Consider the following 26,675-nt stretch of genomic DNA (forward strand, 5'->3'; position numbering starts at 1 on the left):
ACAGAGCAGATTGTTGCTGTGCTAACATGCATTAGAGATTTCCAGAGGACCTGCGTTTAATGTTTTCCAAGAGAAAGGTCAGGCTGTGAAGGTGGCACTTACATATATTTCCTTTGATAGAAAGATAGTACATCATAAAATGATTAAAGTTACCACATTCGACGCTTTACGGACTTGTTTTATCTTGTGAAATAACTTGAAATGAAAAGGAAAAGTTAGGGAATGTGTCTAAAATAACTAAAGTAACACTTTATTTTATAAGCACATGTTCTGTTATAAGCACACCTAAATTTAACATAATAAACTATAACATAATTTCACTGTATGGTTTTCTATCTGATTTTCTTTAGTTTGTATTTAAAGAATATTCTGTTTACTCTTTTCAAGCAAATAAGGTTAACAGGTAACCTTATTCGTTTGAGGAGTAGACAAAATATTCTTCCCATCAGTAACTTCAGAGAAACAGTAACCCCACACTTCCTCCATACAGTGTCATAAATCTGCTCTCCCAGCCATCTCTGAAGTCTCAAGCCTGTTTGCTTTAATCTCTGGAGTCTCTTTCTCAATCATCTTTGAAAGGCAGCAGTTTCAGCTGCAATGTGACTGTCCTGCTTCGCCAAGCACTAGGGGTAGCATCAAGGAATGAGGCCACCATGGAATCAAAGGGGCTTTATGCCTCTAAGATGTAATGCAGCCGGACTTGCCTCCTGTCTCTCTCAGGCCTCCTTTGATATAAAGACACTGGCCTTTGTGATACCTTCTGCGTGGCCTTTCTTGACCTGGTCGCAAACATGGGACTGCCATGTGAGACTTTCTATATCCTGTGATAGTTTAGCCTCAGGGTTTGATAATGTTTGTGTCAGCCATGTCTTCACAAAAGAAAAGAAAAGAAAAGAAAAGAAAAGAAAAGAAAAGAAAAGAAAAGAAAAGAAAAGAAAAGAAAAGAAAAAACACTATTTAAAGACAGTTTTCAGATGGCCAGGGCTACAATAGCTATGGCAAAGAAAAAAAGATGTCTGCAAAGAAGTTATAAAAACATTCTTGAAAAGAGAGGGTAATTAAAAAAATAATAATAATACAATTAGAGGAACTTCACATACAAAAAAGTAGCCATGAAACATTCAATATCTGCCAAGCCATGTTAAGCTTTAGAGATTTGACAATAAAAAAAAAGGTTTTAGCTTCCTAGCTAACCTCGTGAAGCAAAATTTTATTCAGAAGTAAAAGTTGTTTGAAGACTCACAAGTTGCATAGTCACTAATGTTGTTTGCTTTAGACATTTTGGATGTCTTTTGATGTGGAGTTCTGTGCCTGGAGGGCCACTATCCTGCAGAGTTTCGTTCCAATCCTAATTAACCACACTTCACCAACTAATCAAGGTCTTCGGGATTACTAGAAACTACTAGAAACAAAGTTCTATTGTGAAAGTTTGTGGGAAATTCTTTGAGATTAAAGTAATTTCAAAAAAATTTTTGAATATCTTGACGCTATGGTTTCTTTAGAGACATATCAGTATCCACTAGTGAAAAAAATTGATTGTTGATTGTTTAAATTGATCAGTTAATTCAACACTAGTCTGAATTATATATATATATATATATATATATATATATATATATATATATATATATATATATATTTATTATTATTATATATATATATATATATATATATATATATATATATATATATATATATATATATATATATATATATATATTTTTTTTTTTTTTTTTTTTTATTTTTGGTCTGTGCATTTTCAGAATTCATCAGCATTTTAAATTTACTTTTATTCTTTTTTTAAGGTAAATTACTCTGACCGCTGAACTAAAGTTTGATGCAAAGTTAATTAAAGCTATAATGTCAGCTTAATAGTTTAAATAATCTGGATAATTGGACAACTAAAGTTTGAAATTGTCTGAATTTATGTACTTGCACAAAGCAGCGTGTCCCAGGCCTGTTTTTGGAGGCAGCCCAACGGTACACGTTTTGAATGTCTCACTTATCTGACCCATTAATTTCAGGTCATGTAGTCTCTACTAGTGAGCTGATGAGTGGTTTTTTTTGGATGTGTTTGATTAACAAAAGTTGGAAAATATGTAGCCCTGGGATCCCTCCGGGAACAGCGTTAGAAAACATTGGCATAGAGTCTGTTTATGGCTTTAAGAACTACTCCGTTGCAAACATAGAGATCAGTAGCCAAGCAGATACACTGTGAGCAAGGGGTGGCGATTCTAACATATGTGCTCTGGCTTTTACTTTGTCTTACAGGAACACATACCTTCTTTTAGCAATAAGAGCTTTGGTGTATCAGCTCACTTTGTCTTCCTCACTGGCTTGTCCTCTTTGATTTGTCTCTCCTCTAACGCAGCAGCCCCAAAACGTCCCCAAAAAATAGTCAAAGAAAATGAACCAGTTATTTCATTGCATGCTTTAGCCCCTCAGGCATGTGGAATAATCTGACAAAGACAAATGATGCCAAGGCCTTACCTCAGCCAATCATGTGTGGGTCTGAACAGTTCATTGAGCTCCTAAATAGATGCCCCCCATTTCGTCTGTTGTCCTAAGGGAGAGTCGGGTGTAATTCAAGGGCATTACGTTTACTCTTTCCCTGTAGATCAAAACACATTGGCTTTGACTCCCCAAACTAACATGAGATGCGCTAACCTAACTTTCTCAATTCATTCCTGGAGGCCTTTGTGAAAATCTCATGTTCAGGGCTGATGACTGATGCTTTGATAGGAACACTGAAAGTGAAGTTCACATTTTCATATAATCGTTTCATATAATTCAGTTAGATGAGGGTAAACAGATTGACTTTCTGTGCATGATCAAGGGCTCAGGCATGAAACTTAAGATATAAATTCCCCTTGGGCTACTGAATTATATGATATTTAATACATAACAGAATTGAAGAGAAATAAATGTGCAGGCAATAAACCCTTCTACTGTGACTGGCAGGATAAGAAGAGCATGGTTTTCCCCAAATTTTTGTACTTTTGATACAACATAAAGTAGTGACTTGCAGTTTGCCTAATCAGATCTATATCAGACTGATTAAATAGGCTTGAATGAATTGTCCGGGACAGATTAGTTTGAGAGTTTTTAGTTCTGTTGACTGGTTAAGAAAAGGAATCACTGTAACAGGAACGATCCAATAAGACTCAAAACAAGGAAGGGGAAGTTGATGTTAAAAAAAGGTATGGATAAAAGTAAAAGGTCAGAGGAAGGAAGGAGAGAACTGATCTGTGATGGAAAGGATAGGCAAATGCAGATATGCGAAAAAGTAATCACGATGAGATTATCAGGAAGACAAACAGATCAATGACTTGTAAGCCTGGTCTGTATTACCATTATCAGTCTAGTCCAATATCAGATTTTTACTTTTATAACATCAAACTCTAACCACCAAACATATAACATTTTGCAGTGCTATATTATCAAAATCTTTAAGCAATTTGGGACATCAGAAACGTGTAACGTAATCACAGAGAGTCTTAATTTGCTTCTTTTGTCTGGTTCCATTAGGCAGATTCTCAGAATCAGGGTGAAGAAAGTCTCTGCTCTTTTTTGAATATTGTGCTTAATGCTATTGAGAAAAGCACAGTGCGTCCTCTATGAGTCAGAGTACTCACTGCCTTCTTGTTTTGAGAGAACACATTTCAAATCGGCTTAGTTGTATCTGTCTAGTGTGCGCAATGGCTGTGATGTCGAGATATAATGAACATACACAGAGACCTCATAATCACTCGGATCTCCACACTGTGTACCCTTCCCATTCAATATGTTTAGCCTATCACCCCATTCACCTTAATTTGAATGTCTTCTGTGTTTGTTGAATGACAAACTTTCAAATTTAACCAAGGCCAGAGTGACTCAAAGAAATATTTTTAATAATTAATTTCAGTGGCTGGTGCCTGAATTACCTGCTTGGATGCACAATATAAACTGTTACTGTCACGTTTCCCGGTTTTCTCGGGAAGGACTCGGGAGAGAGAACGCTCGGGACTCGAAAGTACAAAAAAAAACTTAAACAGATTTAATTATCTTTTAGCAAAATAAATATACAAAAGCCAAAACAAAAACCACGAAAAAGAGCTCGGGAACAAAACAGAGAAACATAGTAACGTTGAAACTTAGTAACTTTGGTAATCCGACAAGGTGCACACGAAAACACAGGGCTTAAAAACACAGGGAAATTAACTAAATTGACAAGACGCAGCTGGAGACAATTACACAATTACACATCAAGGGAAGGCAGGGCACAGACAACACGTGGCTCGAGACAAAAACAATAACAAAAGTCCAGAGTGTGACATAATGCCCCCCTCCCGGAAGGTGCGTCCTCGCACCTAAAGTAACAACAAAAAAAACAACAACTCGGAACTGGGAATACCGGATCTTGGGAGGAGGTTCCGGTGGAGGACGACCCCCAGGAGGAGGCAAGCAGACATGAGTCCAGGGGGGCACAGAAGGAGGGAGGAGCCAGGGAGGACACAGGAGAGTCCGGAGCAGGAGGAGATCCAGAGCCCAGCCATGATGGTCCATGGTGGCGCCGAAGGAGGAGGAGCCATGGAGGAGGAGCGGCCATCGACTCCATGGGTCCGACCGGCGGCGGAGCAGGTGGTGCAGAAGACTGAGGCCGGGCGGAGAGCCGAAGAGCCAAGGTGACGTCGAGGCGCTGGAGGTCCGAGGCGCCGCCCGGCCCGGCGACTGACACGGAGACGGGGACAGGAAGGACGCTGCGGAGCCAGAGCGACTGAGGACTGAGGTGGAGCCGGAGGGAAGGAGGAGCCTGACAGAGCCGGTGGGATGGAGGGACGAGGCGAAGCCGGAGGAGAGGAATCCCGAGGCGACGGATGGTCGACGACAGACCAAGGCGGAGCCGGAGGGACGATGGAGCCTGGTGGAGCTGGTGGACTGACGGACCACGGTGGAGAGGAGGGAGCTAGAAGCCCAGGGGGAGCCGACGGGTCTACGAGGCGAGGAGGAGTCCGGGACTCGGAGGCGGGGCGGTGAGGCGAGGGATCGCCCACCTCGGACGGCGATGGGGACCGGCAGACCCGTGGCGAGCTCGTGATGGAGAGCTGAGGATGAGCGCAGGGGCTGCTGGGATCCATCGTCGTTGTATGACCATGGTGGGAGGGTGGGAAAACTGGAAGCGCACGAGGCGCGGGCACTGGAACTCGGGGGAGCGCTCGGGCGCGGGCACTGGAACTCGGGGGAGCGCTCGGGGCGCGGGCACTGGAACTCGGGGCGCTCGGGCGCGGGCACTGGAACTTCGGGGCGCGCTGGGCGCGGGCACTGGAACTCGGGAGGCGCTCGGGCGCGGGCACTGGAACTCGGAGGAGCGCTCGGGGCGCGGGCACTGGAACTCGGGGGAGCGCACAGGGCACGGCTGGGCGGGACCAGCGGGCTAACAGGACGGCTGGGCGGGACCAGCGGGCTAACAGGGCGGCTGGGCGGGACCAGCGGGCTAACAGGACGGCTGGGCGGGACCAGCGGGCTAACAGGACGGCTGGGCGGGACCAGCGGGCTAACAGGACGGCTGGGCGGGACCAGCGGGCTAACAGGACGGCTGGGCGGGACCAGCGGGCTAACAGGACGGCTGGGCGGGACCAGCGGGCTAACAGGACGGCTGGGCGGGACCAGCGGGCTAACAGGACGGCTGGGCGGGACCAGCGACTCAGGATACACGGGAGGTGCCCAGTCTAAGTCCAAGTCCGAGTCCACATCATCCAGTTCCTCTTTTAGATCCAGCAGCCCCAGGTGGATGATCAGCTCATCCTCAGCCGATGTGCAGTGGGCGGAGCTCCACCCCGCGCTCTCGCTGTCGGCTGTCTCCACCGCGGCAAGCTCTGATGCCCGCTCACGCACCTGGTCTGTCGCAATCGGCTCGGGTCGGTGGCGCTCCACGGCTCTGTCGCTCTCCTCAGCGATGGTTCCGTGGTCGTCCCGGCTCAGCGATTGCGCCCTCCGTGGGCACAGGCCTGGCCTCCGCGACGCGGGGAGATGATGGGCTGGGTTCTGGATCTGGAGTGGGGCTGGTGTCGTTGTCCTCCAGCGCAACCGTTATCGGCGAGTTGCAGGACACCAGCACCCACTCGATGTACGCGGCGACGCTCTCGAGGGCCGTCCCGGACAGCTTTGCTCGTGTGGTGGTGTTCAGTCCGCGGAAGTGAATCGAGCACAAAAAGCCGTCCGGGAAGCGCGAGTAGTTCGCGAGGGCGAGGAAGTCCTTAGTATAGCCCTCGAGAGAGCGATCCTCCTGCTCCAGCAGGAGGATGAGGAAATTTGGGTCGTTGTAGGGGGAATCCATGAAAAAACAAACCCAAAAACAAAAAGGGGAAAAAACGCCGCTTTACTTTTATGGTCGGATTATCCTGTCACGTTTCCCGGTTTTCTCGGGAAGGACTCGGGAGAGAGAACGCTCGGGACTCGAAAGTACAAAAAAAACTTAAACAGATTTAATTATCTTTTAGCAAAATAAATATACAAAAGCCAAAACAAAAACCACGAAAAAGCGCTCGGGAACAAAACAGAGAAACATAGTAACGTTGAAACTTAGTAACTTTGGTAATCCGACAAGGTGCACACGAAAACACAGGGCTTAAAAACACAGGGAAATTAACTAAATTGACAAGACGCAGCTGGAGACAATTACACAATTACACATCAAGGGAAGGCAGGGCACAGACAACACGTGGCTCGAGACAAAAACAATAACAAAAGTCCAGAGTGTGACAGTTACATCATTGGCTAACTATCTACTAACCCTTTAAAAAAATCTATCTGTTGTGATATAGATCACAGCAAGCCTCTTGTTGCTTGTTTTGCATTTTCACATTTTATGTTGAGAAATGTGAGCCATTTTAAAAAATGCATGAACTTAGCATGCTGTGTGGCCTACTTCTTGTTACACAACAAAGATGGAGGAAATGGAGTCTGAAACCGAGTTTCCAACTGCCTTGCTGTGACCTTCATAGGCAATGTGCTTCTGAAGGAGTCATTAAATTCTCATTCTGTTGGTAATCATTCTTATTGTTTGAAAGAGAGCATAAAAGGGAGTTCAAATATTTCCTGTTGATACAACTGGAGCTGAGCTTTCCTTTTGAATAAATAAAGTACATATTAATTGTGTTTATGAACACACACACGACCTAATAATATATAAAGTATTTTTAGATTTATTGTGGAATGCAGATTATTCCCATCATGTGAGATATTTCAGAGTGAGACCAAATATTCAGTGAAATAAATACATACATACATACATACATAAATGTGACCCTGGACCACAAAGACCTATATATATATATATATATATATAAATATATAAATAAAAAATTCTCTCTCTCTCTCTCTCTCTCTCTCTCTCTCTCTCTATATATATATATATATATATATATATATATAGAGAGAGAGAGAGAGAGAGAGAGAGAGAAGAGAGAGAGAGAGAGATTTTTATTTTATTTTTTTTTCCTTAAAGATAGTAAACTGAACACAAGAAATATTATATTCGGTCACCTTCATTTAATAATAGTAAGTGGCCAGTAATAACAGAGCAATAGTGCATAAATAATTAAAAGCATTATTCTCCTACATTTACATTTTAATTAAAAGTTAAATGAAAGTTAAAAAGCCTCTCCAGACTGCTTCCAGAAATGTAACCCATTTAACCTGGACTGGAGCCTTATAATACAATGTTCCCAGGACTCAGTTTGCAACAAGATATCACATTTTTATTAATGATTACAAAAGCAAACATTGAATCGATCATGTGGTGTGCATGAAATGTGTGACTGAACGCTGAAGGATCTTGCTGGAAGCAATATTTCAAAGCCTGAGTCTCGGTGACTCATGTTTCAGCACATCCTCCATTCAGTGTTTACAAGGGTTAGCATTTGCGCCGCAGAGCCTGCGAACCTTCATAATGGTCATTAAGCTTTTTTTTTCCCCATGTGCAGTGACAGATTGAGTGTCTTTTATCTTAGCTTAGCTTTCAGCTCGCTGATATGAATGTTTGCCCGCTAGTCGTATGACTCACTGTTACGGCTGGCTGTCAAATGTCTGCCGAACAATAATTAAATCATTTTAGTACTCACACACCGACGCTAGTCCGACATATCCATCACATCTTTGTTCTTTCATCACAAAGCCTAGCTGCATCAGAGCAGATTGGTGTATTAACACCCCTTCGACTTTTGTTTCTCCGCTTTTTTTTTCTATACTTGCAATATACACAGAGCGTTTGATTAAAAGACTATTAGTATTTTTTTCTTTAGCAATGCTGCCATGCTGGGATGTGAAACAGGGCTATTAATTACTATGCCATTTTCATGAACTGATGGTTCTCACTCAATGCATGTAAATGTGCGTGCAGTTGAAAGTTACAATTTGATGTAGTACTAAGAGACGAATGAAAGGGAGTCAGATTGGTTATAGAAAATAATCCATCTCTAGCTGATGTGTCATCATGCAAGACTGAAAGAGAGTAGTCCTTAAAAAACACATCCTGTATTACAAAGCTAATTCTCATCCTGTCTGTTCACTCAGCATCTCTTTTAGGAATTGTGATCCACTGCCACAGATACCGAGATTGATACATCCATTCACCCATACACTGAGTTCCCTGAATTTTACCCAGACAGTGTTTTACCCAGACTTATTATAGGTGTTAATATAAATTAATCTAGTGTAGTGATAAATAATGTATTTTGAAGGGGAAAAAATAAATAAAACAAAGCCTAATTTGTGTAAAAATATTGTGTTTGTAGAGTAAAGACCTTGTTTCATTGTGAAAAGATGTGCGTTTAATTGTATTGGTGTATTAGTCTGCCCAATGGTGTGAGAGCAAATAAATAAATAAATACAAATAAAAAAGAATAAATAATAACCTCAGTAAAGATAAATCTATTTCATGCTATTTGTGACTATTTGTAAGAATGAAGATACATTTTTTCTCATGTTATTTATTTATTTATTGCACATGGCCAACTACCCATATGCACTTTTAGTGTACTTCAAATTATATTAAAAAAGTACTTAATAGTACATTAAAAAGTACATAATATAATATCAATGAATTACAAGACCATAAAAATACTTTCAAATAGTACTGTCTTAAGTTTCACAAATTGCATTCAATATCAGTTTATATAACTATAACAGATTTTTATTTTAAGTGTAAATATTTCACAAGTGGTAAGAACAAAAATTCAGACATTTAGTCTGCACATTGCTTAGTGCCGTACATTAATAATGGCAACCTTGGTAAATATGAACGAAGGTGGCTGTGAAAATGAGTCTGCATTGTTGATATTTTTAACTGTCGTTCAAAAAATGTACAAAAATTCTAACCTTTCGTTGAAGCTAAATTATGTAGCTTTGAATGGCCAAGAACCCAAAGAAGAATCACAGCTGGTGAATTGCAGAGATTTGTTGAGTTTTGGGGTCAGAAAGCCTAAAAATATCAAGCAGCCCCTACATCACTGGGGTTTTAAGAAAAACTCTTTCTAAAATCCAAAAACAAACTTCAAATGGCACTGGCTTCTATGGTCAGATGAAACTACCAAAAAATAGAGCTCTTTGGCAGCAAACACAGCAGATGGGTTTAGTACAAACAGGTATAAAAAGTACCCCGTGTCTACGATTAAATATATTGCTGGATCTTTAAAGTTTAAGGTTTTTTTTTGTATTTATTTATTTCTTTTTCTGTCTCTCTTTGATTACACCTGTGTCTTTTTAATTCTCCTAATATGCATGTGTATTTAAGTTCCTGCTGGTTTAAGTTTTCGTTTGTCGGGTCCTATGGATGTATACATGTGTTTGCAGCCTTCGGCTTACCTGATGTAGATTTATTACAGACCATTACCCTTCGTTCTCGTGTGTGTTCATTTGACACAGTTATCATGATAATAGGTTGTGGTTGAATCTTCAATCAGCACAGTAATCCAAAACAAACATCAAAATCAACGCAAAAATGGGTCACTGAACACAAAATTGAGCTTTTGTCATGGCCGTCCCAGTTCTCTGTACTAAACCTTATAGTTAATGAGTGTGGTGAACTGAAGAGAAGACTCGCCAACATTAATAGTAAAATTGAGAGATCTAGAGAGATACTGTGTGAAGGAATGATCTCTGATCTCTTATCAGGTGTTCTTCAAATATTGTATTAGAAAACTCATAGCTGTTATGCTGGGATGTTGCAATAATTGTGAGTCCATAATCATGGCCAACATGAGCTAGAGAAAGCATTTATTTCAGAATCAGAAGTTTGTTTTACTTTAATGATAGGTTAGAATTTTTTTTTTTTTTTTTTTGGGTAATCGATGGAATCAACTCAAATATATAAATATTACCAGGACAGGGTCAATATATCTACATAAAGTAAAAAGAAGTAGAAACCAAACCAGCATTCATGCATCTCCCTTATCTCTGTTATCATACACTGACGTACTAGAGACCACAATGTTGCTCTTTTAAAGTCTATAATACTGGAACTAGCATTAGCCAACACATCTCAAAAATATAAAATCAATTCCTGCTAAGATTTTGGAAATCCTAGCCCAATATTGTACATTTGGTTATCTTCTTGACTTGATTTCTATCTAGTGGTTGAAGCAGTATTATCTCAGATGAACATCTCTCGTCATGTGTCTTCACAACAAAATCTGCCATCACCCAGATCAAGGGTGCATTATGCCCCTGTAGCCGCCGGTGATAAAATCTAACTTTTTTTTTTTAAAGAAGGAAGTTAAACACATCAGTGGGCTTGTTTTCCCCCCCATATTTCTTTCTGTACAATCATTCTCTTTATCATTGTCAGCAGTATGATGAACCCCTGGTGAGCCGGTCCATTTGTACAGCTCTGCGACTGTCTTCCATTTGCATAGATATGCAAACCGTTGTTACATCTCGGTGTGTTCACTCTGATGCTATCAGACTTAACTATCATAAATCCAGATGACACACTACTTATCTGAACCATTGTTCTGTCCTACATATTCTAAAGTGCATTAAGCTAGCGCTCCATATGCAAAAAGAAAAACTATATATTGCGCCATAGTAAAATGATCTGTGTCTTGTCCCACAAAAGGGCAGAAGTTGCATATGTTTTTGTTCATCTCTTTAGAGCTGTACTTGAGTTCTCATTACATTAACACAGTTTCGGAGTGCCTGTTGTATCTTTATTGGACAGGAAACGGCTCTTTGTGCTTTCATTTGTTGATAGCCTTTGTCAGTATCCTTTCCTGTCACTGAAGCCATAAAAACAAGTGACTACTGAGAAGTTTTGTCTCTTTTATGTCTTCTTTCTGCCTCATTTAGCTTCACAAAGTGCTGAATTTACTTGATGTCTTTGTGTTTGTTTGCACAGAAGCTTTTAATGTAACCCTCTGATTTACTTTCTTGGCATGAAGTCTATCGGAAAGACATGAAGTAAACCTCTTCGGAATACCTGTTACACCTAATGTGTGGTTGTAAAAGATTATGTACGAGAAAAATGAGGTAAAGGTGGGCTAATGGTTAATGATCAGGGCCGCATGCTCAAATGTTACTTCTTAAGCAAGGGTGACCCTGGAATCAGAGAGTTGCTGGGATTGAAATTCTGCTTTATCACCGTTATGCCCTTGAGGGATTAAAACCTTGGCTCCTTCAGGGGGACTGTCTCTGTAATTAGTGTCTCTGATTCCCTCTTGTCTTTCTCTGCCCAGGAACCTCTCAAAACGTCACTCTTCGGGGCCGCTATCACTGCAGAGGGGGCCGGGAGATCAATGTGAGCCAGCTGTGTGACTTCAACCCTGACTGTCCACAAGGGGACGATGAGGGGGAACATTGCCGTAAGTATTAGTGCCGTTCGTTTGGAGGACGAGACAGCAGACGGGGGCTCAGGAGGGCAACAGCAGCTCTTTAATGAAGCCATTGTGTATTTGCCCATTATATAACAGAGGTTGTGTTTATTGGACATTTCGGGAGTTGTTGTGGTTCAGTAGTCACTGTCATCCCAGACATACTGTTTCTCTCGAAATGAAAAAAAAAGGATAACACAAACACACACACACACCAAACACAGATTCTTAAAGTGAAATAAAAGATACTGTAAATAACTTTTAATAAATTGCTGTAAAAGTTCATTTTTATAAAAGTAATTTGCTGTAAGACAAATAAATTGGTGTGTGTGTGTGTGTCTGTGTGTGGTGGGGTTGGATAATATACAGTATATTTGATCATATTTGTTGAAAATAGAGTAATTTATTAATAATGGTTCTTATTATTATAATTAGCTTTTTGCTATTCAGTATATTTGTATAAACTGTGATATACTGACTTCCTAAGGAATCTTTAATTCCTAAACAAATCAAAAGAAACTTTATGTAATTATTTATTTACTCATGTTTGTTTGTTTGTTTGCTATTTAAATGTCTACTAATTGAATGCATGCTTTCTGAATAATTATATCAATTCATTCATTCATTCATTTATGCCTAATAAAACACATAAGACGTGTTTTAAAATAAAGCAATAGTATAGGACCTTTTGAAAGATAACATCATATAAAATTTGAGTTAGCTTTGAGTCCCAATAACAGTAGCAGAGTGAACTGATTCTAGATATACAAATTAGCAGGATCAGGTAAATCCATACGCCATTTAGTCACTTTAGTTGAAACGTCTATTGTTTTCACTGAATTTCTGAGAGTATATTTCAGACGCTTTCAATGCCGCATTGCACTTTTAAACTTTTTCCCACCAAACAATTTCAGTTCTGATGACATATCTCCCACATTTAGCCTATTTTCCTGTAATTTTGTCTGAAGGCCCTACCTTTTCCCATCATTCCATTCTTCTTCATTTCTTTGCTAAACTCCCCTTACCTTAAAGATCAGATGCTCACACTGTACTGATCCTTTATTTCATACCTGCCATAATCTATCCTGTACGATGCAATTTCATTCCATCATAGAGGATTCATTAGTGATCCATTCCTTCAGGTTCGCAAGCACAGCACAGATACTGCCAGCAGCATTTTGGTGCAAAATGGAAAGCTGCAATCTCATCCTGTGTCATTCAAATCGCGCAGAGCATTTCTTTTTTTCTTTGTAATCTTTCTCTCTCATTCCCTGTTATTGCTCTTCATGCTAATCCTCACGAGTGTGGTCATGCTGGTCGATGTGTTTACTCTCTCCTGGTTAATAGCAGTGAGTCCAGAGCTGTAGCATCTCCCCTCAGCGGATGATTAGCTGATCCTGCCTCACACCTCTCAGATCAATACAGTGCAGCAGCTGTAATCAAATTTCAGTGGGTCCACCTGCAGTGCAAAGAGAAAGGCAACATTTTGAGATTTAACAGGATTCCAGGCTTTGTTTATTGTTAGAACAATGCTAAATGTCACTGTTCATGTTCGATATGCCACCGCAGATATTAATATTGATTAGCAACCCATTAATCAGTCTCTTTCAAACCCATTCAGCTCATTTATTTTGCACAACAAGATTTGATTGTCTCTTTAATAAGCTTGTTGACAATTGACTTGTGAAGACCACGTGAAGAAATAATGCACAGGTCACTGCAGTTGCGATTTTGTGCAAATGCCTATGTATCATTTGAAGGAAAACTCAGAAAATAATGCAACAACCAAACTATGTCACCAATTCTATACACCTACATTCTATTCTCACCCCTTTATTTTATTTTATTATTTTGTTTTATTCATTTATTTTTATTAACATTTTGAATTAATGGAAAATACAAGTGTCATTATGATTTTTAACCAGACCATAATGATACTGTGAAACCCCATTTTTTTATTCTTATTATTATTAGAATCCTGCCAAGGCCTATATGGCACTTATTAAGATAAAACAGGCATGATATAGACATGTATGGTCTTTTTTACAGTTATTTTTATTTGTTTGAGAGAAAGGTTTTGGGCAAGGTTGTAAGAATGAAAGAAAGAAAACTGTATATATTTTCTCTAATTCTTCTTCATTTATCAATGAGCCATTTACCGTAATCACTTTGTTCCCATTGAATGTAGCCACTGCTCAGAAGCATGTCTTTTTCTATGCATAATTCTGGATTGTACAGACCTCAAGCAAAGCTTGTAAGTTGCACGCCAGCAGGCAATTTATCCTCTGTAATGCAGTGGATCGCTGGAGGGCAACCATGTTTCTTCCCCCCATGTTTCTTAATGAAGGTCAGAGCCATCCCTGCAGCACGGGGTTGAATGAATTGTCTGTTGATGGAAGGGCTTTGAGGCCACTTCTAATATGGCCTTCCTACACACATTCTTTCCTGCCTTTCTGTTCCTTTACCTCAAAACCATATCCTGACTTGCACTCATCAACACTCATCTGTTCTCTTATGCCTCTTCAGACATTTTAAAAAGCAGCGAGAGACTATTGCTCATCAAAGATTCTAAGCTCTTTAGCTAAAGGATACAATTGCTAGCCCATATTTTTCTTTTTATTTTCATCCCTCTCAATTCTTTTTTCTCAGGTCTCACAGTACTCTCAAAATGTCTCATTGTCTTCTTTTACTCAACCAGGTCAGTTCCTCAATGGCAGCTATTGCTCGTTTGGAAGAGAGGATTGCGGCTGGCAGCTGGTTCCAGGAAGAGGCCCACAATGGAGGGCCCATCCATCCATTCCTCAAAGCCTCAGAAGCAGCTGTCCATCCCCAGGTCCTCCACCTAAACTTCTTAACCTTGTGCTTGATTAACTATTTATCTAAATAAAACAGAGCTTTTTTGTTGTTTGGACTCAAGTTGAGTTCTTACCTTCATAAATTAAAAAGAAAGTGAAATAATTTAAGCAGACATGGTTAATAAATAATCTTTATTAAAGATTGACAATACGCTTCTGACTGGCTTTAGTCTGTATTTTATCTTTCATCTTTTCATCCGGGAGACGATATGTTGTGTCATGTTTGTTTCATGTGTTTCAGGGGCCTTGTTGGCCATTGATAGTCAGCCCAAAGGTCAGCGAGGATCAGCCCAGGTGCGAAGCCCGCTTTTCTTCTACCCCCTACGGAACGCCCCTTGCATGGTAAGAAGACGACGTTTCTGCATTCCGCAAGTGACCGTAATGCATGCTGTCTTTGGATCTCTGAGGAAATGAAGTTTCCATCAAGCCTTATTTGCAAATGTATTCTACGCTATGCATGCAGCGATCGATGCTACACCTTTAGAAATGCTCTGAATACTGATACGAGTTATATGGCTGTTAGGATAATGTCCACAGGAGGTAATGGCCACAGATAAGCAGAAGGAGAGACTATGTTCCAAAAAATAACATTGTACTTATGATTGATGTATCTCCACATGCAGTTTGCATTGTAGACTGAATACAGGTTAAGTGGGACATTAAGATTTTGTTCCTTTCTCTGTTTAGAGGAGATTGGTGGTAGCTCTGTTGTGTGTTAGCTCACTCTGTGATATATTTTTATAACAGGTATTTTCAAACCACCAAAGACTCTGGAAAATTATGATATCCTTGTAGGGGACCCAGTTCTTTAAAATTCTAATGATCAGCTATTCATTATCATGCATCCACCTTATCTTGCACAAAAGTAAGCTATTTTATATATGCAATGATCCAGTAGCCACATATATGGTAATAACTAGAAAAAAAAGAATACTATAAAATATGTTAGTATACTAGTTAACTAATACTTTTTTTCCTCAGTAAATTAATAGTTAGTAAGGTAGTTATTACATTTACACTGTAAAAAGTGATCAGTTGACTTCAAAATTGAGGAAAGCCGTTGCCTTGAAATTATTAAATAAAGGAACTGAATAATTTCATAATTTAAGATGATGAGTCCCAAAGGTGAAGGCCTCCGTGAAGGCCTCATCTAATTGACATGGTCTCTACTGACATTTAGTAATGTAGAGTTGTCTCAATCATCTGATCTACATACAGACTGAATCCGGGTGGCTACTGTGACTTCAGAATAAGAATTAAACTAATATCAATATAAATGCCTTACTTCTTATGATGTAACAGGTACCCAGTTGTTATTGGCATTGGTATTGTTAGCAGACCTACACCTTCAGAATAAGACATGACCTTTTTAGGACTAATTTAACAGACAAAAATGACAATTACACTACATTTCCTTTAAATACTGCAAGACTGTCAAAGTAAATAACTTACCACACTTCGACCACACAAAAGAATGCAATAATCCATGAAATATTCTTGCACTGACACTGCTATAGTATGTGCCTGAAATGTTATGAGAGCCATTAATCCAAAACTAATATAAAAATGTTCTGTTGCTGATTGGGGCGCAATTGTAGCATACACTCTGATGGGTGGTATTTCAGGGATTTGGACAAACAACCTATTTGGGCATATTGGTAGGAGAACAGGTTGCCCTAATCCTACCCAATACCTAAACTTAACAATTTGACATTGGTCTAAAAAAACATTATCAAGCAGCAGAAAACAGTGTAAAAATATATAAATAGCATCTCAGTAAATTAAATCATTGAATATATTTAACACTGATTGCAATAGTTTATCAAACAATTTTTTTTGACTAATTCATATTTAGAATAATAATACATATTTACATTTACACAATTACATATGTTTACATTTTTATTTTTCAAGAAACCCATCTGAATTGTGACTACAGTGCTGCTATATACATTGGTTATCTTTGTATAACGTGTGCAGTTTTGCATGTAAATTCAGTTTTTTTGGGGGGTGGGAGTTATATTTTGCTAAAATGTCATGTGTGATTATAATAGCTCTTACATTTTAGTCATTTTTCAAATGGTTGCATTGTTAGCTTGCAGAGCCATGATGAAACATTTCAAAATGTTGGTTTAGTTTGACCTAGTACTTTTCCAGTGTTTAAGGCTATATGTGACATTTTAGGATGCACAATAGCTTTAATGAGTTGCTTCTGTAATAGCTACCGACAGAATGTAGCCCAGTGTCAGAAGGTTATTGTTGTACCCACATTTCAATGTCATTTGAATGTAATTACATGGAAATTTGGCAACCAAATGTGAAATGTTAATGTCCGTTTTGAAGAATGGAAAAATGTCTGGCTCTCGCCTAGATGGAAAGCTTTTGAAACACTGTCTCCGTTTTAAATTCAGAATTCATAGACCTTGACCCCATCAGTCTGTGGCTCACACACACAAGCCTGCTGGGAAGGGTGAATTACACAACGGCAAAAGACTTCCTGAAGAAGAAAAACACTCAAACAGCCAGTTTCAGAGGGAACGGAGGGTACGCAGACTGACAGAGATGGAGAAGAGAGAGAAACAGTGGGATAAAGAAATGAAAGTAAAAAAAAAAAAGACAGAGAAAATGTCAAGGTGATTATGGAGTGTAGATAAATAGAAACACAGGTGGAGAAGTGAATGTTGGTTTGGGCTTTATGAGAAGTCTTGACTGACAGTTTTGGATAGATGTGAGGTGAAGGCTTACTCTTGTATGAATGGTGCCCAGAGTGGTGTGGAGGCACAGCAGGCCATGACAGCATATTGGACTAGATCCAGACACGAACCAAGACTGTAGATTACGACTGTGATCTCTCCCCCAGCCACTGTTCTCAGCGTGACTTCTGTAATAGGAGAAGCCTTGCTCCTTTCAACAGCTGCCGTTTTCACAACCCGCTGCAAGACGCCCGACATAAAGGTCCTTTTAAATAGATGAACCTCAGAGCAGATGTGATATAAGCATTACAACCTGCACTAGATCATGCGTTGTTTTACAGAGCCAGACTTTTGACATTGATATAAAGCCTTGTCCAAGCTGCAAAGCTTTATTTGACCAAGGACCTCTAATTAACATGGAAAAGTGACTGACCACATTTTGTTGTATAGTGGTTGAATATGAACTCTATGATTGCGTAATGTAAAAAAAAAAAAAATAATGGTGCGGCAGTCCTGGTTTGTAAATGACAAATATGTTTGTGGAATTGCATGTAAACTTTATCATCATAGTTTATGTTCTTCTGAAACTAACTAATCAAGTATGCAAAGTTCAGCTGAGAGAATTTCTGAAGGATTTAGGAGCAAATTTAAGCATTTGGTTAAAAATGAGAGAGATAGATTTTTTTTTACTTTTTTTTTTAATTTATCGATTGGCCCTCTTCCTTTGTAAGTACTTTAATTTAACCCACATACACAATAAAATAAAAAAACACTTTTTATGGTAATCTTAGACCACTGTCTTCAACTTTTGTTGAATTCTGAATATTCCTTTAAAATATATGACTTCAAAAAAACCTGTTCTGCTTATGGATATATAATGCCCAGTTGTTAAAATGTCACCTCCTGGTATATTAATTTGCATGAACTGTCTGCATTGTTTTTGCACCTGTTACCTTAAATGTATTATGCAAATACGAGTGCTACATTGTGAAGAATCCAGCAGACTATCACTGTCTGGTATACTTGCAGGGACTATGCAATATCACTTCACCACTGCAAACCAAGCACCTGACTGCTCTTTTTTAAAAGGCCTTAAGTGTGCTTGACTGCACTGCGCATCTGAATATGTGCCTGTCTCAATCATTTGATGAATTACTGCAAAAATGCTTAGTAGCAAATGTATACAAACGTTAATAGTGGCACTCAAAAGGTGGCTGGCAAGGCTCCTGGCGAAAACCTCTGTGAATAAGGCACTTTCTGTAATAAACTAAATTTACATGGCATATTGTTACTGCTGGTTTTCAGCCAATGTTTGGCTTTTTTGTGCAATATGCATCAAACGATCAGCGAAAGAACTGTGGGCTGAGAATCGATTATGCATATTCATTCGCGAAATGTCTGCCAACTTTGGAAAGGAATAGTTTATTTAATGTTTAAATCTGATTTTGTGATTTCTTCTATAGGTGAAGTTCTGGGTGTGTGGATCTTCGAATGGAATGCTATCGCTCTGGATTGTAGAGAACAGCACGGGTCCTGAGGGTCAGAGGAGTCTCTGGAACTCAACAAGTGAAGCTAATATGGGGAAAGGGTGGAAACTCATTACCCTACCACTTTTCGGTTTGGTGGATCTGTAAGTCTAGTCACAACCTGTGTATGAGTATGCACTTGATTTAAAACCCTACGATGGCACAATCAAGAATAATCATTCTTGCTTTAAACAATTGCAAGAATGATTTAATGCAAAGTCAAGTTTTAGGTCCAAAGCAATAGGTTCACCCACCATTGTGCACATTGTAGTGAGAAGTCTACAGCCTTCTGAAGACTGAACACCTTTGGTTTTGCACAAACCCACACATTTACTCTAAAATCCTAATGAATCCCTGTGGTCCCAGCACAGCCCTGCACATCCCATGCTCAACATATCACTCTACCCAGAAAAAAAAAAAAAAAAAAAAATCAATGAAGAGACTCACCATTCATCCACACTTTCACTCCAATTAGCAGCTGCTCTTGACTTGTAAGAGTAAGGAGGGCAGAGGAAAATAGAAGACTGTTACATCTCTACATGTTTGATTGGAATCTCATCTAACCCTCCCAAAACCCCCACAATTCCCCAAACCCCAACCTCTGCTCTTGTTATCCGGAGCCTCGCTAATTCCAGTCCACAGAGAACGATTAAAATTTCATTTCTGGCCTCCTTCCTTTTCTTGTTGTAGTCCAATTTTTTTGATTTATTCAACACTTCTGCAAAGCCTTATGCTCTGTGACCCAAAGAACCAATTCTGACCCATTTATTGGTATAAGACATATTAATTTATAGAGGGTAAGGGGTTTTAAATCCCAGGGATTTATTCAAAACAATGTAGCATGAGGAATATGATGGGTTTTACTGTATACATTATACGTCTGCTGTACTACATTAGTTAACACTATATACATATTACGTAAGCCTTTATAAACTGCATTACCACCTTGTGTTTTTGTCTCTCTTTTAATATTACTCTGTTTTTCTGTGTCTCACTTTCAGATTCTACCTGCAGTTCAGTGCTGATATTTCCTCGAGTGCAGGAATTGCATTTGCTGTGGATAACTTCACTCTGAGCATGGAGTGCTTCCTTGAAAGTAAGTATCGCAGCTTAACTGTTTTCATTCTCTGCCATTTTTGAGATGAGAGAAGTAGCTATTTTAATAAAAAATTATTCGCGTTAGCATTTTCCACCCACTAATTGCTTTTTTAGTGGCTGATACCACCACTCTATTCAAGCTGAAATATAATTTTTAGAGAACTGACTTTGCCTAAAAAGAACGCTATGAAACTACCCTTAATTAGCAGTAGTCTTTTTTTTTTTCTCTTTTTATGATTATAGCGCTAGGGTACCTGAAATTGATCCTCTGTGGGCGTATCATAAGTATTTATTGACTGGCTGACTTTCACTGGTTGACATCAACTTTTTTTGTTCATAATGAGGGTTCTAGAGCTGGCGAATTGACAGGATTTATTTGCTGTGAGCAAATAGCTGTTTTAACTTGAAATCAAGAAAGTAGTTTTTATGCTTACCATTACAAAATGAAAACATTTGCAGATGTATTTACACACACACAAACACACATATATATATATATATATATATATATATATATATATATATATATATATATAAAACTGTAACATTTTATTAGCATGCAAAACGTCGTAGTTAATAGTTAACAAGTGTTATTGATTCTAGTGTTACCAAATTAACTGATATTCAAAAATATGACTTAACATTTTTGCCTTATAGTTCATAGTGAGTAGAGTACACTTTTTTATTTATTAAATATTTTTGGAATGTATGAATCCAAATATGAAGCTGCAAAAACAGATCACAATGTAGATTCAGGTCTTTCTGAATATTTCATACAAATCGCTCTCTGCTGAGGCTGTAATCAACTCTTCAAACAGTGACACATTCAATGAAATGCCAGGTCAGTGATGACACAAGAATGACAAGACCTTTTAGCCAGTGCTAAGAGGACATTGACAAGTAAAGCATCCTCTTGAGTTCCACATTTTGATTGTGAATGGAATTGTGAGCTGTCTGAGGGGGCTCTTTAGAGGGATTTGAAGGAGATCAGCACAGGATATTGCACAGCTGGGAAAAGAACAGGAATGGGAATCATTAATGCAAACCTCTAGGATTAAACAGGATAAGATCATTTATTTGTGTGCCTTATGGTATCTAGCTTTTTTCCTCTCTCTCTGAAAGAACCAATGCACTTCAGCTTTTGGCAGATAGAATCAACTTGGCACTGACTCCATCATACATTTGCCCTTCTAGACCCTGGCAACAGTGAGAGGAAAAAGTGGTTTACTTCCCAGAAGGAGTGTATTGGGCTTTACAGTTGTTTGCTGTGCTGTTTAAAACACATTAATTTATAATTCCAGTTTGTTTTAGCTTTCAATAATGTATCCTTGCATTAAAGACAACTAATACACAGCAAAGCAGACAGCTTAACCTGAACATACATAAATAATATGTGCAGGGAATATTCCGTCTTGATGGCTGGCACTTTGATCCTCACAGTGTGATGATTTTAAAGCATCATTAGACACGATGAGATATATATCTTTATAAGATCTGAGCGCTTCACAAAGCATCCTAATCTCTCTCGGTTGGCATGAGAGAGAGAGTGCCACTGATGTTGAATGGCTCACTTGCTCCATGAAATATTTGCCCAGCAATTTATATTTGACGCCATTTTCTGACACACATCGATTCGCCACGGCAGCACTGCGGCTGCCATTTATTCCATCCTCTCTGCCATTTCCCTTTCCGATGACACTTTGGAATGTGTAGAGTTATACATTATGCCCTCATTCCCCGCCTAAATGAAATATTATAGTTATACATCATCACACTAGGGTTTGCTGTCTAAGCATCTAGCATTGTTTCCAAGGTTGAGTGTTGTGTATCATTGACATGACTGATTTGTTTAAAATGTAATTGTTTAAAATTTGGTACCAGCTACATAATACGGGGACAGGGCCCTTAGGATAGAAAAATCACACAAGATCAGTTGTTTCCTCTAGACAGCAAAGAGATAGAATGGATGAATCTAGAGTCTTCTCCAGAGGAAAAAAAATGCTGTAGTTATCTGACATCAGGTTCCTTTCCAGGAGAAATCTAATCTCAGTGTCACAAACTGTGCTCAAAATGGAAAAGATATCAAACTGGAGAATAAAAGTGGTTTTGGTAAGACTTTAACATAAGTAATAAAATGCAACTACTGCATTAAAATATCTAAAACATCATGATAATTTATTAAAATTCAGTAACTGATGCAAAAATTCTCAACATGTTTGAATTTTAAAAGTTAAATCTGGAGGACAGTGGCCTTGAAGCCTGGAGCTTAAAAGCCATGGTTTAGAGGTTAAACTCAGAGCTGGTAACCAGAAGGCTGCTTTTATTCTCACAAATCACGTTATGATGCATGATGTATCGAAATTGTTTCATGGTGCAAAGCTCTTAACCGCAGATGGCTCTAGTAGGTCTACCCCTGTGATGAGGTTGTGGTAACATTCAATAGTGAAAAAATGCATGAAAAATTTTTGCTCTGGGCGTGGCCTCTGTCAAATGGTGATAAATGCATTCATCAATTCTGTTGTTGTGTGTGTTTCCTGTAAGGGCCACAACAAATCTCACTGTTCTCCGATTGAAACAGATGGCATTGGATTCACTGTGTGGGTGTTTACCTCTATTTCCTGGCTTTGGCATGGCGGCAGTCTCTCTTATCCTGTTTTTATTAGTTTCCTCTTTGGAACAGGGAGTCATATCAATAAGAAAATTAGCATAGCCTAACCAGAGCAGCAGCCTGTGATGGAACAGTAAAAAAAAAAAAAAAGCTGTCAGGAAAGTCATACTAGGTTTTTTTTTAGGATTTTATGCCCAGACACTCATTGTGTGGCAATACCTGTGGTGCCCAAAACCTCGTAAAATCATCCAGTGCTGCTTTTATGACAATGCCAGCTGCTCAGCGATGGTTTGGTGTTTCCCTAACGAGTGACATGGAATGCTTTGCTTTCTCAGCAGCATGAGTGGAGCTCTCCAATGTATCTCACAGGGATTATGTGGGCCAGGGATGCTGTTTGGATGGAGACATTGGAATACTGAATTGTTGACAAAGGGAGATAAAGACTGTCCAAAGTTAAAGCTGCAGTCTGTAACTTTTTTGGGGAAAAAATTATCCAAAATCAATATTTGATTAAGTACATAACCAACCAGTCTTTGAAATTAACTTTTTTATTCTGGATTGTAATCCAGAAAGGATTATCTGTTTATGAAACTAAATTAAAATTAAATTAAAGACTATAGTAAACATTCGTGTATGACTGACAGCTACACACATACCCTTTAAAACAATAATAGTTTGGACTATATATTTTTGCCATTAAATAGAAATAAATAAATACATGCTTAGATAGATAGATAGATAGATAGATAGATAGATAGATAGATAGATAGATAGATAGATAGATAGATAGATAGATAGATAGACATTAATATTTACAGGTGATGCTTTGTTGTTCAATATGCTTTGTTGTGATGCAATTTAATCCATATATTTTAAAGTGTGGCTTAAGTTTTAAAGCTTAAAGATATGTAGGTGCAATTCCCATTCTTTTCTACTATTGTGTCAAGAGAATTTTACAAGTTTGCACATGTTTGATTTATCGTTCTCCTGCAGCTCTCCAATAAGTACTGCTATCTAGACTACAAAGCATGCATATAAAAGTCCTCATCTGACATCCCCCTTAAGAGAAACTGACAGTGGGCAGGAAACCGCTCTGACTTCCAGCTTCATCTGAATTCATTCAGACCTTCAGGGTATATGTGAGATTAGAATACTAACACAAAATCGAGCCATGCCCTAACACAGCCTCTCAGCACATTGAGCCTTGGTTCTGATTTGAGAAACACAAGTTTGAGCCTGACTTGCATCATTTCCAAATCGCATTAACCATATTTGTCATTATCAGTAAAAGTGGCATCAATCTGATCAACGCAGTATTTCAAATTGGCACAGCATTGTGTGTGTTGTCAATTTATGTGAGTAAAATTAAAAGACAGCAGCAAACATGGAGACATTTTTGGACAATTCCGTAAACATTACTTTTGAACAATTAAGTGACTTAAATGATCAGGGAACACTTTTTTATTATTATTGTAAGGTCTTGAGGTCATTCTAGGCTTTAGGATTTGGATTATCATTGACCTACCATGTTACTATCACAACTAGCCAGTTGGATATGGAGACATATTGAAGTATTTGAAGAGTGATGACTAAGCTGTTTTCTGATTGTCCTGGCAGATTTAAAAAAAAACTGCTGAGTGACAGTTCTCCCTGGAGCAAAGGATTACATTCTTCCATAGTTCAAGAAATCTTGTCTTTGACCACCAGCCAAAGTTGTCTGCTGCAGTGTGTGCTGCTGCAGTCAATCTATACATAACTTGTCATACATAGTGAAATTAAAACTACATGAATAGTCAGAGCCATGGCCTAGTGGTTACTATATTATAGGTAATGCATTACAAGTAGCCTATTGTGTCATTTTTTGGAAGTAGAATATAGAATGTCACTTTTTAAATTTACATTTACATGCTTCAGTTGAAATCAGATAAGAAGCATGCATTATTCTATTTATCTCATTTATGCATTGACAAATCCAATTGAAAAACCCTGCCCTTCCCTAAGATAGGCACATTGCATATGACACCGTGTCTAGACTGCAAATGAGCAGTGCAAAACAAAAGAATGATGTTATGATCAACAAAAATCAATGAACTGCATTGCAAGTGTTTCAGTTTCTATATAGGGTGACCGTCTGCCAAGTATAGCACTGCTATCTGGAAGAGTTTATTTCATACAAAGTAATAATGTAACATGATGTAACTTCTAATCAGCCAATCACATGGTAACAACTTGATGCATTTAGGCATGTAGTCAAGACAATCTTACGTGTTGGTACTGGTCTGAGTATTTCAGAAACTGCTTATCTGCTGGGATTTACACGTGCAACTATCTCTGGAGTTAACAGAGAATGGTACAAAAAAGAGAAAATATGCAGTGAGTGGCAGTTCTGTGGGCGAAAATGCTTTGTTGATGCCAGAGGTCAGAGGAGACTGGCCAGACTGCTTTGAGCTGATAGAAAGACAGCAACTCAAACTTGTTACAAACTGAGATCTGCAGAAGAGCATCTCTGAATGCACAATATGTTGAAGCTTGAAGCATGAAGTAGATGGACTACAGATAGCACACCAGATAGCACTCCTGTCAGCTAAGAACAGGAAACTGAGGCTACAGTTCACCAAAATTGGACAATGGAAAACTGGAAAAGACTGCCTGGTCTGATAAGTCTTGAATTCTGCTGCAACATTCAGATAGTAAGGTCAGAACTAACATAAAAGCATAGATCCATGTTGCCCTGTATCAACCATTCGGTGGTGGTGTAATGGTGTGGGAAGTATTTTAAAAAAATTTTTTTTACACTTTGGACTACTTGAGCATTGTCTAAATGTCACGGCCTACCTGAGTATTATTACTGACCGTGCGTGTCCATCCCTTTATCACCACAGTGTGCCGATCTTATAATGGCTACTTCCAGCAGGATAATGAACCATGTCACAAAGCTCAAATTATCTAAAACCGGTTTCTTGAACATGACATTGAGTACACTGCATTGAAATGGCCTCCATATTCACTAGAGCTCAATCCAAAAGAGCGTCTTTGAGATGTGGAATAATAGATGTGAGAATAATAGATGTGAGGTCAACAGAAACTACATGATGCTTGTCATGTCAATATAGACTAAAGTCCATGAGGAATATTTCCAGGACCTTGTTGAATCTATGCTATGATCAATTAAGGCATTTATGAGGGCAAAGTGGGTTCCAACCCAGTACTAGTAAGGTACTTTTTTAAAGTAATGCTTTTTTGTGTGTCTTTTTAAACATATTGTCTTTAGTAATTTTCTTTAGTAACTGCTATCTACTCATTTCTTTGATTTAGTCTGTTCATCGCGAAGACGAAACACAAAGCAGATGTGACGAGACTCAAGGCAGGGTGTCTCAGAGATAGGAATTTATCAGATAAACTTCCTTCTTGATTCCTGAAATGGGACGACAGATAATAAGCCTGCGACATGGTGCTTCATGGGAAAGCACTTGCAACAGGAAGTCCAGATTGAGATGAATGATACCAACTCCAGTCAGAGTGGTGCAGGAGTTTCGTGGGAGTAGATGAGCATTTTTAAAGAGATGATTAAGGGATGGAGATGAGAGGTAGCATTTTTCACCGAGTCCCAGTATTGTCTGAACAGCTACGTTTGGGGGATTAGGATGATTTGTCTTCACAGGGAATTGTCAATTGGAACAATGTGGAAGCTCATGTGGCTTGTCATAATAATTAAGAAATATGAACTAAACTCTTGACACCATTGGTGGTGGTTGTCTAGTTTTGTTTATGTCCAAGGAGTACAAGTGTTACATACTTTATAATTAAACTAGAACTGTCTAGAAACTCTTTGAAGACAAATGCTTAAATATTTGTTTCTGTCAGATATTTTACCCCACTAAGGTTTTGAAGAATTCTTTGAAAATTACCCATTACCCTTACCCATGACAATAAAGGAATCATAGTTATTCCGCTTTTTTTCTTTCTTCACATATTCTGACCTTCACACATAAAATATCTTCCCTAGAAATGGCCAAAAACAGAAACTTGACTTGCCAATGTTAGGC

At 38.9% G+C, this 26,675-nt stretch overlaps 1 pseudogene; it reads left to right on the forward strand.

Moving 5' to 3' along the window:
* The window catches only part of LOC122334858, a 149,978-nt pseudogene that overhangs the window by 98,483 nt on the left and 24,820 nt on the right, over positions 1 to 26,675 (forward strand).

The sequence above is a fragment of the Puntigrus tetrazona genome, unplaced genomic scaffold, assembly GCF_018831695.1.
Source record: "Puntigrus tetrazona isolate hp1 unplaced genomic scaffold, ASM1883169v1 S000000656, whole genome shotgun sequence".
Lineage (NCBI taxonomy): Eukaryota > Metazoa > Chordata > Actinopteri > Cypriniformes > Cyprinidae > Puntigrus > Puntigrus tetrazona.